The sequence below is a fragment of the Caretta caretta genome, chromosome 15 (genome assembly GCF_965140235.1).
Source record: "Caretta caretta isolate rCarCar2 chromosome 15, rCarCar1.hap1, whole genome shotgun sequence".
In the NCBI taxonomy this organism is placed as follows: Eukaryota; Metazoa; Chordata; order Testudines; family Cheloniidae; genus Caretta; species Caretta caretta.
The window spans coordinates 32,549,923-32,563,463 of NC_134220.1; positions in this window are offsets into that span (position 1 = coordinate 32,549,923).

The following is a 13,541-nucleotide window of genomic DNA, read 5'->3' on the forward strand; positions in this document are numbered from 1 at the left end:
ACACCATCATGGGGCCTAATCACAACAGCCACACTGTCAGAGGCTCGTTCACCTGCACATCTACCAATGTGATATATGCCATCATGTGCCAGCAATGCCCCTCTGCCATGTACATTGGTCAAACTGGACAGTCTCTACGTAAAAGAATAAATGGACACACATCAGACGTCAAGAATTATAACATTCAAAAACCAATCGGAGAACACTTCAATCTCTCTGGTCACTCGATTACAGACCTAAAAGTTGCAATTCTTCAACAAAAAAACTTCAAAAACAGACTCCAGCGAGAGACTGCTGAATTGGAATTAATTTGCAAACTGGATACAATTAACTTAGGCTTGAATAGAGACTGGGAGTGGACGGGTCATTACACAAAGTAAAACTATTTCCCCATGTTTATTCTCCGCCCCCGCTGTTCCTCAGACATTCTTGTCAACTGCTGGAAATGGCCCATCTTGATTATCACTACAAAAGGTCCCCCCCCCCGCCGGTAATAGCTCACCTTAAGTGATCGCTCTGGTTACAGTGTGTATGGTAACACCCATTGTTTTATGTTCTCTATGTATATAAATCTCCACACTGTATTTTCCACTGAATGCATCCGATGAAGTGAGCTGTAGCTCACGAAAGCTTATGCTCAAATAAATTGGTTAGTCTCTAAGGTGCCACAAGTCCTCCTTTTCTCTTTGCATACAAGCAATTCTAGCTGTCATGCAGCAGCCATTGCATGGGCCTGCTAGAGGAGTTACATGAATCTGGATTACTTACCATGAAACAAAGCTAATAAAGAGCATTTACCAAAAAAAGAGGAAAAAAATAAATGAAACAGGCTGCGATGGAGCCAATGGCACCCTGAATCACGCCTCTTGGCAAAGTCCTCTTTGTATTCATTGCCTAGCCAGACAAACTCACCGAGGGCCATACAGAGACAGTACTAGATGGAGCTGTAAAGACGTCAACTTTCTTCATATGAGCTCCAGGCCCCCAGTAATAAAAGTAGTAAAGAGACTCAGTAAAAATCAAGAGACGCCCCTTTTTGCATGAAAGCCATTGCGAATCCCAAAGACAGAGATGGTAGGGTGCAGACTGAGGTAGCCAATGTTAAAAACCAAACCACTCTCTCTCAAAGAGTCATAGGACTGGCAAAGTAGGAATGAGCCAGGTGGCAATAAGGTGCCATCATGCAGACATCTTTCCCAGAAACAGAGGACTGGAAAGGAGCTTGAAGCTACCAATATGAAATGAGGAAAGCTGGAATCTTTCAGCTACAAAACAAACGGTTTATTTTCAATAGGCCCTTGCCACAGAATCACAGCCAGCCACCAGGCACAAACAGCTGTAGCAACCTAGGAAATAGCAACAAGAGAAACAGTCTGATTCCAATATAGGTACCAATAAAAAAATGAAACTATTACACAGAGACCAGTTAAATCAGCCCACATTAAACAGCCCACAAATGTATGCAACCCTAATCCAGTGACTAAAAAAGGATGTATTAATGCTTACAGAGCTCTGCTATGGGGGATCCATCTTGAATTGTTCTGGAGAGCGCCATGGGCTAGAATTCTGCTGTAACGTACTCACTCAGGGAAACTACATTTAAGCTACAGCCTCTGATTTTAATGAGACTCTGCTTTTCCTCAGCTGACCTGAATGAAACACACAGGGAGTGACCTAGGCTGGTGTTAACTGGGTCGTCTCTCCCTCCATGCAGAACTCGAGCAAATAGCTTTAAAAGCACTAGCTCAGGGACCTTGAAGAAATCAGTGACCATCGCTTGAAGTTATGGATTTTTAGATGCAGTTGAAAAACTAGGGTCTCTCAGAGAGATGCAGAAATGCTGCCACTCTAACAGATCTGATCTGCCCCGTCGAAGACAGAGGGGCCACGCTCCCCAAACCCCACGAGGGTCTTGGCTATTCCTGCTGATTTTACATGGCAGGCGCCCAGATACTGTGGTGATGGGCAGCAGTAGAAAACCCTTGGGGCTGGTCTACATAGCGGGAGGGGGTTAATCTGCAGCTTTTCGCTGTGCATCAGGTAACACCCTCTGCCCACGGGTACCATGGGGCGCCCACAGCAGCAGCTTGCTGCAAACTGAAGGCATGGCGTTCTCTGAGGACACCCCGTGCTCCCTGGCTTTGCTGCTGGGATTTTTCTTCCCGTGCTTTGCAGAAGATGAAGCAAAGCTCGCTCAAAATCCCACAAGTCATCTATCTCCACCTCATGCTTCCTTTCTGGGCAAGCCAGCACCATTTTCTAGCCGCTGTCAGCCAGCCTGGACTCCGTGCCGCTATGCCGGCAGCCTCACAGGCAGGGCAGCTGCTCGGCCTGTATCTCAGCACTCAGAGGTGGAGGAATTCAGCTTGGGGCTTCACCTGCTGCCCCACTACGCAGATGATGTGGCTCCAGCAGCAGCAGGGTCTTCAGCAGCAGCAGCACCAGCAGACGGAAGAAGCAGAAGACCCTGAGCAAGTTAAAGCGTCAGAGCAAGCAGAGGGACTTGTTTCCGGGCCCCGGAAACCAGCACAGATACATGGGAATGGATTGTTCTGCACACTGGGATGACCGGCAGTGGCAAAACCATTTCAGCATGCAGAAAGCAACCTTTTCAGAAATATGTGCTGAACCCCAGAACTACAGAGGCCTGCAGCGCCCTATCCCCATGAGGTGCTGCATACCAGCATGTGGTGCCCTAAACCCGTGGACAAACAGGTTGCAATTGCCACCCCCAAACGCTACAGGTCCATAGCAAATCAAATAAGTGTGGGGAGATTGACCACTAGGGCCATTGGCATGCAGAGGTGTGATGCCACAGGAAAGCTACTGATGCACTGCATTATAAAGCTTGGTAATGTCCAGGTTATTGGTGACACTGCACCCACAGGATTCACAAACAGTGCTGGGGCAATTGATGGGACCGATGGGCCTATTATTTGCCTCCCTCCTCCAATCAGGGCTCAGAATGAGGTATTTCTCCATGGTGCTCCAAGGACTGGTTGACCACTGTGGCAGGATTACAGACCCGCATTTTGGGTGGTCTGGAACAATAGCTGATGCTAGGATCTTTGGACACTCAACTGTATCCAAATTAATGAAGAAAGGGCTGTCTTCCCCCAGGAATACTATGGCCATTAATGGCATGGACATCAGTCCAGTTCTCCTGGGAGACCTGGCTGATCCTCTGCTTCCCTGGCTAATGAAGCCATTCACAGGCTGTTTGGATAGAAGAAAGGAACCACCACCTCAGTAGCTGCGCAGTGACAGCAGAGTGCATTTGCCCATTTGAAAAGGGACAAGGTGCTGTTTATAGGCTAGCTTGGAAGTAATAGGGGGGGGAAAAATCGCAGATTATAGCAGCATGTTGTATTTTGCACGATATTTGTGAGACTAAGGGAGAAAGTCTTAGTGAGGGGTGGGAGGATGTAGTGCGGAGACTTGCTCAGCAGTTTGAGCAGGCAGCAAGGCAATCAACCCAAAATGCAAAGAGTCAGGCTATATTGTCCAGGGTGCCTATTGCTCTTATTTCGAGTCTCAGGCCTGAAACTGTGCAGCTGTCCATCCAGTTGTTAACCTGGGGGTTGCAAGATTTTTGTGTAGTTCAGGCATTCTTGGCGGCGAAAGTGTAATGTTATGGCCACCCCTATTGCAGCAAGTCTTTGCCTACCTGTGTTTGTAAAATCTCATGAATTAGCACAAAATTATTTCTGCGTAAAATGAACTGTTGACTCCTTAAGAATGAAATTTTAAAAGGTTTTTATTAAACACTATTATGTAACAACCAGAAATGGACCTTCAACTGAAACAAAAATGAAGAAATGGCTTTGAATTATGACACAATATATTAAACTATATGGAGCCTCAAATTAAACCAGCCTTGAAACAAAACAGCGAAGTTCAACAGTGCCGTAAATGGCACAAAACCAGGTGAGAATATGTCTTGGCTCCGTCTCTTCTGGTTCATGGGACTACTGGTGTGGAGCGTCGAGGCTCAAAGTTACAAGGGCGGTAGCTGGCTCCAAAGAGCTGGGGTGTCAGCTCTCACTGTTCGCAGTTCCCTGAGTTGGGGTCTGGGAGGGGAGAGTGGTCTCCGAGTGCACCGCTGCAAGGGTACTGCAAGGAGAGGAGTTGTTCCCAGGAGCCTGAGTTGTCCAGAGGCTGCAGAACAAGGCTGGGTGCTGGTTTGCAGTACTGTGCTGCAGCAGGGCATTTTGACTTTACATTGCCTCAGGGAGTTGTCTCCGTAACTCCCGGTCTTTTTCCATATTGTCTTTGACCATGGCAACAGTGAGTCCCTGGCAACCGCCATGCTGTCCTCAGCCCCCACAACAATCTCCCTAGAAAGCTCCTCCTCAGATTTCCCCTGATACTCCCTGCACCTCTCCGTATTATTTTTGGAGGAGTGGGGGAGTTGGCACTCTGTAACAATGGCCATGAACATTTCATCCTCAGTTTTCCATTTTCTCCCCTTCAGGTGTCCCAGACGCTCGGCTGTGGAGAAGGGCCATCTCCTTAAGGGCCTGACCAGTGCAAGTGCCATAACTGCTGGGGTATTTTGAAAAATGACAAGTGGTTGTTGTTTATATTGCAGGGAGGCTCCCATAGCAATTTTTTAACAAGTATTTCTGGCTTTACCTCCCTGAGAAACTTCCCAGTATTGGGGGAACCTTAGAGATGATCACTGGTGTGTGCGCTGGGATTTCTGACCATGTAGTACGTGCCAGATGACACGGCTGTTGTGTGTTGGAGGCTGAGGGGGGGAAACAGTTGGGAATTAAGTTCCTAGTCTGGCATTGCAGGTTTGCTTGGAGGTGCCTATACGGTGTCTGAGGGGTAGCTGAGTGAATCTGGGGTGAGCTGGACGTAATCCTCTCTGCATCCCCTTTAGACTCTCCTGGCTCTAAGGTGCCATTACAGTAAGGCAGGCGACTAGGAGGCTGAGAATGGCCTTACTCAAAAAGGTAAAAGGCAGACCAGCGAGATATGCTGTGAAGTCATCCCCCAAGATGGTCTCCCCAGAAGTGCTGCAAGAGTTGAAGGGAGTTGTGGGCTAAACTGGGGGGATGGCTGCTCACTGGGAAGGACAGCTGAGGGTTGAGGAAAGGAAAATAGGTATACAGGCATGTGCCTTCTGGGTAGGGTGGGCACTGACATCCCCAGAATACAGAACAACAGCCCCTTGGTTGTTCCTGCCCCTGCCTGTGCGGCCCAACTGCCTGCAGGCATGACCCATGCATGTGAGATCATGCTGCATGCAGGACACCGTTCTGCAGAGCATCCGGTCCTGCCCTTGCCAGCCTGGCCTTGAGGTGACAGTGTCCAGGCAGAGCAGAGCACTTGGCAGAATGGTGCCCTCCATGCATTGTACTGACAAAACCACATCCCATTTTGTCAGTATCGGATGGGATAAACTGTACAAAAAACAAACCGTTCGGCTTGAAACCAGAAGGATGGCCCACCTACTTTTGCGGTTTGGGCTTGAAAATAACCAGTGGCCGGGGGCTTTAGAGTGAGATGGAGGCCACTTGCCCAACTGCAGTAGCCGCAATTTGGAAAGATGTCCGGGGAGGAGAGCGGCAAACAGATAGCATGGGCTGATGGATGGAGGCAGGGACCTCAGACTTGGAAATGCTTCCGACTCACATCCGACTGCACTGCCTGTGGCCATACAGCACCCAGAAGAGAAGCTAGCAGTGCAGTGCAATAAGAAGTTAAACTCAACTAGTAAATAAAAACATGCCAAGGTTCATGCTATAGGATCTGCTTCCTCAGTCCTGGTCTGGGTTGCTGCCTGGGAATCAGACTTGCCTTCTGCCTGACTGGCATCAGGATCGTAAGTCCCCAAATAGAACCTGGCTTTCCTGGGAGATCTCTTCACTGGTCTCTTGGTGCTCATCCTGAGGAAACTCTTGCTGCTCCTCCTTAGAGAGAGTGGGAAAAGCAAGAAGCAAGCTCTTCAAGCTCTCTTGGGCAGGAGGGGGTGTTCAGAAGATCTGAACACTCGGATCTAGGAGATCTCCTTAGTGTTCAGCATTGTGAGCATGGCAGACATCTGCCTAGCACTATCCACAAAAAGCCCTTTAACTGATCTCAAGAGCTTCCTACACTGAGACTTCTTCCCAGAGATCCAGGGTGCCAGCAAAGCACCAGCTGGCTGCTTAAGGCATGTTGTAGGGCCTCTGGAATATTATTGCAGGTATTGCTAGAAAGTGGAACCTAGGGGCAACTGAAAAAAACCTGGGCATGCACCAGCTTATAAATGGGGAGAGGCCACCCAGTCAACTTGACCCCAGAGCAGGGGAGGTCAGCCAGATAAACAGACAGGTCTGTAACAGTCACCCGCAAAGCAGCGTGGGATAGCTGTTGGACGACTGCCAACGCAGTGTGCAGCAGCATGGAGTACCCACGAACAATAGACCAAACTAACTCATTTCACAACCAAGTTAGCTCACCTTGAAAAAGGATTCCAGAATTCACAATATACACAGAGTCAGAACTACAAGGAACTGCCTCATGCGTACACAAATTTTTTCAAAGCAGATTAACTTGAAAATCTGCGGATTAAACCCCACACCCAGACGAGCCCAGATGGTCTTAGAACCTACGACTATATGGAGCAAGGACTTCAGAGAAAAAAGGAGCACGAGCAGCTCCGCAGATCCACCTTTTAAATCTGGTTCTGTGGAGAAGATGTAGGTAGTAGAAGATGATGTATTTCATCCTATGTTCATTTCATCTTTAAGGAAAGAACTCCAGAAAATCCAGGAACTTTGCCTAGAGTTCTCTCTCAAGATTGCAGATGAGCCAGAAAATTAAAACCACATTAACGAAAATCTTAATAAAACCATGAAAATAAAAGGTGTGCTTTTCATCTTACCATTTTGCATGTTTTCCCTAGACCTCCAGTCTTGTACTCAACAGTACTTTTCATGGCAAGAAGTATGAGTCCATAGAATCATGAAGACCATTAAAATTCACACCTCAACAGGGTTTCAAAAAATAAAAGCTAACAAAGATTTTTTAAGAGATCAGAGTTACAAACTATTTAAAGCATTATTACCAGTTTAAAACAATGCAGTATTGTAAAGATAGTGAGGTCTTCACAGATCAAGATTAAAATATTCCCCTCCCTGTTGATCCCTGGATCTAAGCAATTCAGTGAGAGATGATCACATATCTTTGCAGGTAAATTACATGTATATATGATCCACTGTTCTTTACCCATTTAGTGACTCAATCAAGATTTCAAAAGGAAGTAAAGCAGTCTCACTACACTGGCTTAAAGAGAGTCTCAAAACAATTTTTGATTTTTCTATTCTACTTGAGCTGAGGCTCTTGCATTTTCAGCAGGACTTTGGTTTAAAGAAAACAACAGAGGGCCTTGAAAAATATACAGGGCCTTCTGTGGGACACACTATGTTGGTAGTTTAGTTATACTGATACTCAGATGCATTATGTCTGAGTTACTAGTTACCTAATGAAGCATAAAGAGATGCTGGTAAGACATAGGCATAGTAGCTCACAATAGCTGGTTCCTCCTGTCAGACTTGCTCACCAAAAAGTGCAATTCTGAGTTTTTAAGCTGTTAATTGGAGAAAATTGCAGAGTTGTCTCCAGCATCATCCAAATGTCACTCTTAAAAGGTTTCAGAGGAACAGCCGTGTTAGTCTGTATTCGCAAAAAGAAAAGGAGTACTTGTGGCACCTTAGAGGCTAACCAATTTATTTGAGCATGAGCTTTCGTGAGCTACAGCTCACTTCATCATCTGATGAAGTGAGCTGTAGCTCACGAAAGCTCATGCTCAAATAAATTGGTTGGCAGTTTCCATGGTAAACATCTGATGAAGTGAGCTGTAGCTCACGAAAGCTCATGCTCAAATAAATTGGTTAGTCTCTAAGGTGCCACAAGTACTCCTTTTCTTTTTACTCTTAAAAGGAACTCCCAAATGAAAAACAATTTGGTTGCACATTTTTTTGGTGTTGCTTTGCTAGGAGTATAAAGATGTAAAAAGTTGTTCCTCACCCAAATATATGTTTATGGGGGTTGCTTGGGTTTTTTCTCATTTTCCACATTAGAAAATACCAGGTATTCACTTCTCCGTTTTTGCTGGAGAACTCTTTGGAAGACTAATAGGAATATGGTAGCATAAAAGTGTTTGAAACCCGAACAACTGATAGGAGAAGAGATTTTGATCATATGTTTAGAATTCTGGTCTGTCTTGCTTTTTGCTCCCACCGATTTCACTCAAAATCCTGACAAACACTTGGGAGAAAAAGCTCAGTTTGTGAAAAATTCAACACGCCTGCTCCTCTGACTCAGAGAACTTCAGTTCTCTGGCCCTCCAAGAAGCCCTTGGAAAACAGGGAAGATAAGACTTGATCACCCCGATATTACTAAAATGTATATTTCTTTCCAGTACCAGTCACCTTTACCGTGGATTTAGTAGTCTATGCCATGCTTGTCAGTGTGCTCCAGCCAAAGAATACTCCCTGAGACATCAGGAAAGATATTATAAAGGTTAAAAACACTTTCCTAAGATATAATCGTCCAATTTAGCCCTAACCTGTGCTAAATTGTATGTCCAATATGACAAAGGTCAGATATAAAAGAATCAAAGATCCTTAGAATTGCAATAGAAGCACAAGATTTGGCTAAGGAACTGTAACAAGAATTTATTTGCACTGACATCTTGCTGAAGAATAAAAGAAGGGAACTTTAGTATGTGAACAGAAGGAAACTTGCTGTGCATTCTGTCAAGTGTAGCAAGACTCACCAAGGAGGAAATTCACCCCTGTGCAGAGAGCAGCACGTGGTCTCAGCACCATCTAGTCCTGCCTCCACATGGGAGCAAGTTTCACCCTAAAAAAACAAAGAGGTACCTGGCAGGCAGGGGGAAATCCTAGCTCCAATGAAGTCAATGGCAAAACTTCAAATGACTTCAACAGGGCAAAGATTTCACTCTCACAATGTCTGAACTGCATCATTTCACTATTCCCAAGAATCTCAGGAAAGACTTTATTCAAATAATTTTAAAACATGGTATAAAATATACAATAGCCACCATTAACATCATATTTATTGTTATTTAGTTGCTCAGTAAAACATATACAGATATATACAATATGCATGAATACAGAAGACTGCACTTTACATATTTAAAAAAAGAAAGAAAAATAACACTCAATTTCATGAGCTATTGTCACAGTCTTCCAACCAAGCATTTAAGAAATGAATTTAACAAGAGAGAAAAAAAAGATTACAGGATTGCCTAACACACAGCAGAGTCAAATTTTCATATTTTACATGTGCAATAACATTTTTCAGAAGAGTTTGCTATGCAGTACGGATTACCAGTGTTATTTTTTTTTCTTATCCATGAACCAAATTTAGTACAAAGAAATAACATCCTTTTGCTTAAGGCTGTTTTAAAGCTGTAATATTCTTGAGTAGTGAATAGTGATAAAGTTATAACTGCCGGAATTCACAGCCTGCAGTTTCATCAGTCAAAATCTATGAATGGATGGACTCAAACCAACAATTTTAATAGAAAAATTCTAAGACAAAATTAGACTACTTCCTCCATTAGCCTTAAGCAATAAAGGAGAAACAATTCTATAACAATGGATTAAGCTCTTATACCCCATCCACTGAACAGCTGTGAATCTAGAATTCAAGAAAAGGATACACTGCAGCTTTAAAAAAAATCAAATTTACCAATTCTATTTCTTCTTAGTATTAGAGCAAACATGACTTGCTCTACAGCAGATAGATTTGTGGTCATATTACACAGCTCTTCATTAAGGAGTTAATGAACATTTAGCCGTAGTGTTGTGCCAGAAAGCCTTCAAACTGATTTCCTGGTTGGAAAGGTTAACTAGCCTTAGAACAGCCATCTCTAAATGCAGCATTAGAAGGAGTTCGCTAAACGAAATAGATGACGAAATTTTCATTTTTATTTCTTTTCCACCCACCATACCACATTAATCCTGGAATCATTACACATTTGCTGAAATTCACCTTAATTAAATGAAAATGAATCTAAACTCCTGTCACTGATGAGCTAACAACTGAACTACAGTGACGGAGAAATATTAACCCTATGAGAACATGCCCTGGGGAAAACTCCCAAAGAGCATTTAATAAATAAGGCCTATTCATTCTTTTTTGACAAAGATGAATTATCATTCCCCATAACTTAAACAAACGATATTTTGCTCAACATGCTGCTATGCTGACACTCGAAGTGTAAGTATGAAATTTCTTTTAACACACACAAAAAAAGTCAGCAAACACTGTGCAGGGAGAAATTTACCCTCGAGGGGTAAGAACTAAAAGATTTAATTTCTAAAATGCTGCTTAGACTGCTGCCTAGACTACATGCCTGTGTACAGCAACTGAAAATGCCAGGCGGGTCAAAGTGGACTCTGCAGTACCAGTATGAAGCCATATTATTTTAAGCTGCTGTTTGCAATACAAAATGAAGCTTGTACACATGTTAAATGCATATTTACCATAAAACTACTGGCTTTTTAGTGCCGTGTTTTCACCACCATGAAGTCTTTTAAAATATGCAGATGCACTTTAAACTTTTTTTTTTGGCTTTATGCAGTCATTTTCGCAGCACTTGCAATTCATTGAATTTCATTACTTATTGGACTAGACTGTCCTCAAAGGCAGTAGTTTTAAAATTATACTGAAGAAGCAGATAGGCCAATGTGTATGCCACTGAACTAGGAGGGAGTCAGGAGACCAGTGTTACAGTCCCAGCTCTGGGACTCATCTCAAGTCACTCCCCCCTTCCCCAGCTCCATTTCCTGACCTGTAAAATGGAGATCTAGTGATACTTTGTAGCTCTCAAAGCATTCCTAAAATGAAGACGAGTATCATTATTCCAGAAACTAAATCTTTTTGATAATCTAGTGCTTTGCTGATATTTTGTATATGTTTAAAAAAATCAGTGCACTTATCAAATCAATGGAGAAGCTGGACAGAAAACTTATCACAGGTAATAAAAGCTTAGTAATAAACATTGACCTGGTTGGTAATTGCATACACCTTATTCCATCAGAATTTTGCAAACAGACGCCCTGAAATCCCATTGCAACGTACTGGTATCACTTCAATAATTACTATTAGACAGCTGGCATTCTGTCCCTCAGTTAAGGTGAGAATAAGCCATTTACAAGTCAGGGAGACGTGGATGGAACAAAGCTACCAAAAAGGCTAAACAGATCCTGTAGCATGTCTAGACAGGTTTGATAAATAAATGGGCAGCTCTAGAGACAGAACCAAGTTTCCTCCCCTCTCCTACTCTTTTTTAAAACTTGGTTTAAATTCCATGAAAGCTAACAAGAGAAACACGTGCCTCAGGGAAAGCACATGCTTAAGTGCTTGGATGACGAGAGATGGAATTACTTCCATTTAAAATTAAGCACATAAGTACTCTGCTGAACTGGGACTTAAGAAACTGTGCTTTCTTGGGTTGGGGCATGTTCTCCAAAGTGAGTCTGGGTAACGATTGTTACACCAGGAGATATATTCCCTCAGACGATGTTATTTAGAGCAGGTGAAGGGCAGAAGATTTGAGCCTTTCACCTGGATCCGGCCAAGTGTCATGCCTTTTTGTTCTAGGCCCGGGAATACAAGTGAGCTCCATATTCCAGTCACCATTCCAGCATCAAAACAATCTTTTTTTAAAAAAAGATTAAAAGCGTCTCAAAATCAGGGATGTTTTTTAAATTCTGAAACAAAGACCAACTAAAACTCAGTGACCCTTATAAATTTCCTAGTTTAAAAAAAACTAACCCAAGTCAAGTCAGTGAGCAGTGACACAGCAGGAAAATAAATCCACATAAGGCCAAGGAGAGCTTGTTCCAAATAAGAGAGCAGGGAGAGTGTGACAAGTTAAATACCATCTGTAACTTCATTTAAAATGTTAGGTTTCAGAGTAACAGCCGTGTTAGTCTGTATTCGCAAAAAGAAAAGGAGTACTTGTGGCACCTTAGAGACTAACCAATTTATTAAGGTGCCACAAGTACTCCTTTTCTTTTTATTTAAAATGCTGTGAGTTTTGAAACAGCACAATTGAAAGATTTCAGGGCCACACTGTACCGTGAGTTTTTAAGCACAATTCCCTCCCCAGTGGTGTCGATACAGAACTCTGCTTTAAAACCAATGGCCCAATGCGACCATCCAAGACAAGTTCAAGACAGTCCTCCAAACACCAGCTCTCAAAAAGGGGCACACTGTCAATCCACGAAACGAGGGATAAATAATCACGGCGTACCAGTCCTGCATTTCACAGCTATGATCTAATCCTCCAGTGCTCTTACTGACCGCAGAGGAGTGGAGGAGACTGAGCGGAGGGTGCTGGAAGTAGAGGTGCTGCCACACCCTGTCTTGAAATAGTAACAACACCCCAAATATATGGTTTTCACCTTCAGCACCCCCACTATAAAAACTGTTCCAGCACCACTGGATTGAGCATGTCTGAACAAGGGTGGGACCGTTTAGTCTTACTGTAAGCAGAGGCTACACAAATGTAAAACCACACCAGTGTGCGATCATTTTTTCATTTTTAGCTCATTTGTTTCCAGCTTTCTGCCCTGATGAGTATTATCTGTGAAGGGCAGGAAAGAATGGTTTCCTTTTATTGTATGTATCTAATAATACTGTCCTTCAAACAGGACACAAATGCGAACAGAAACTGTCTTTACCAACAGGAATTATGGGATCCAAGTTAGGCTGCACCAGCAGCCTGGCAGTTTAGAGAACGCTAATCTCTGACATACAGGTGCACAAATGTGGGAACTGGCTAGAATGAAAAGGATACCCACCAGTATGTACTGATATGTACCAAATTTCCCAGCTTCATGCTTGGTTCCACTCCTGAAAATGCCTGGTCTCACACATTCAATGTTTTCAGTGACATACGTTAAAGGGTGGCACTTCGAGTAATGGCACAAGCAGCTATACTAAAAACGTTACCAGCACTCTGAGGGGCCTTTTTCTTTAACCAGAAAGTGACGCCTTTGCTTCAGGGCCGACTTGTGACTCCCTGGGTAAACTTAAGCGGCTACGTCTACACTAGAGAGCTTACGGTGGAACAGCTGTCCTGATGCAACTGCACTAGGGTTGCCAACCAGCAATCCAGTGATCGACTTCTGTGTCTGTTTGCTAGGTGCCTGGCTTTCACCCGGAAAGTCTGGCTGAAAAGGGACCTGGCAGCATCCAGTAAGATGTAGTGACCAGACACCAAAAGTCCAGTTACCATGGGGAGGTGCCGAGTCATTAACCCATGCAAGCCCCTGCTCAGCCAGGGCCGCCTCCTACCTGCAGGCAGGCTTCTTGTCAGGCTGCAGCAGCTCCCGTTCCAGCCCCAGAGCAGAGGGAGCCTAGCTGGTGGGTGGGGTGGGAGGTGGAGATGATCCAGCGAGCAATGGGGGAAGGTATCTTGGGCAGGGAAGAGGCAGAGAAGGGTCCAGTTACCAGCAATTAGAAAGGTAGCAACCCTTATCTGTGCCACTGTAAGATCTCCCACA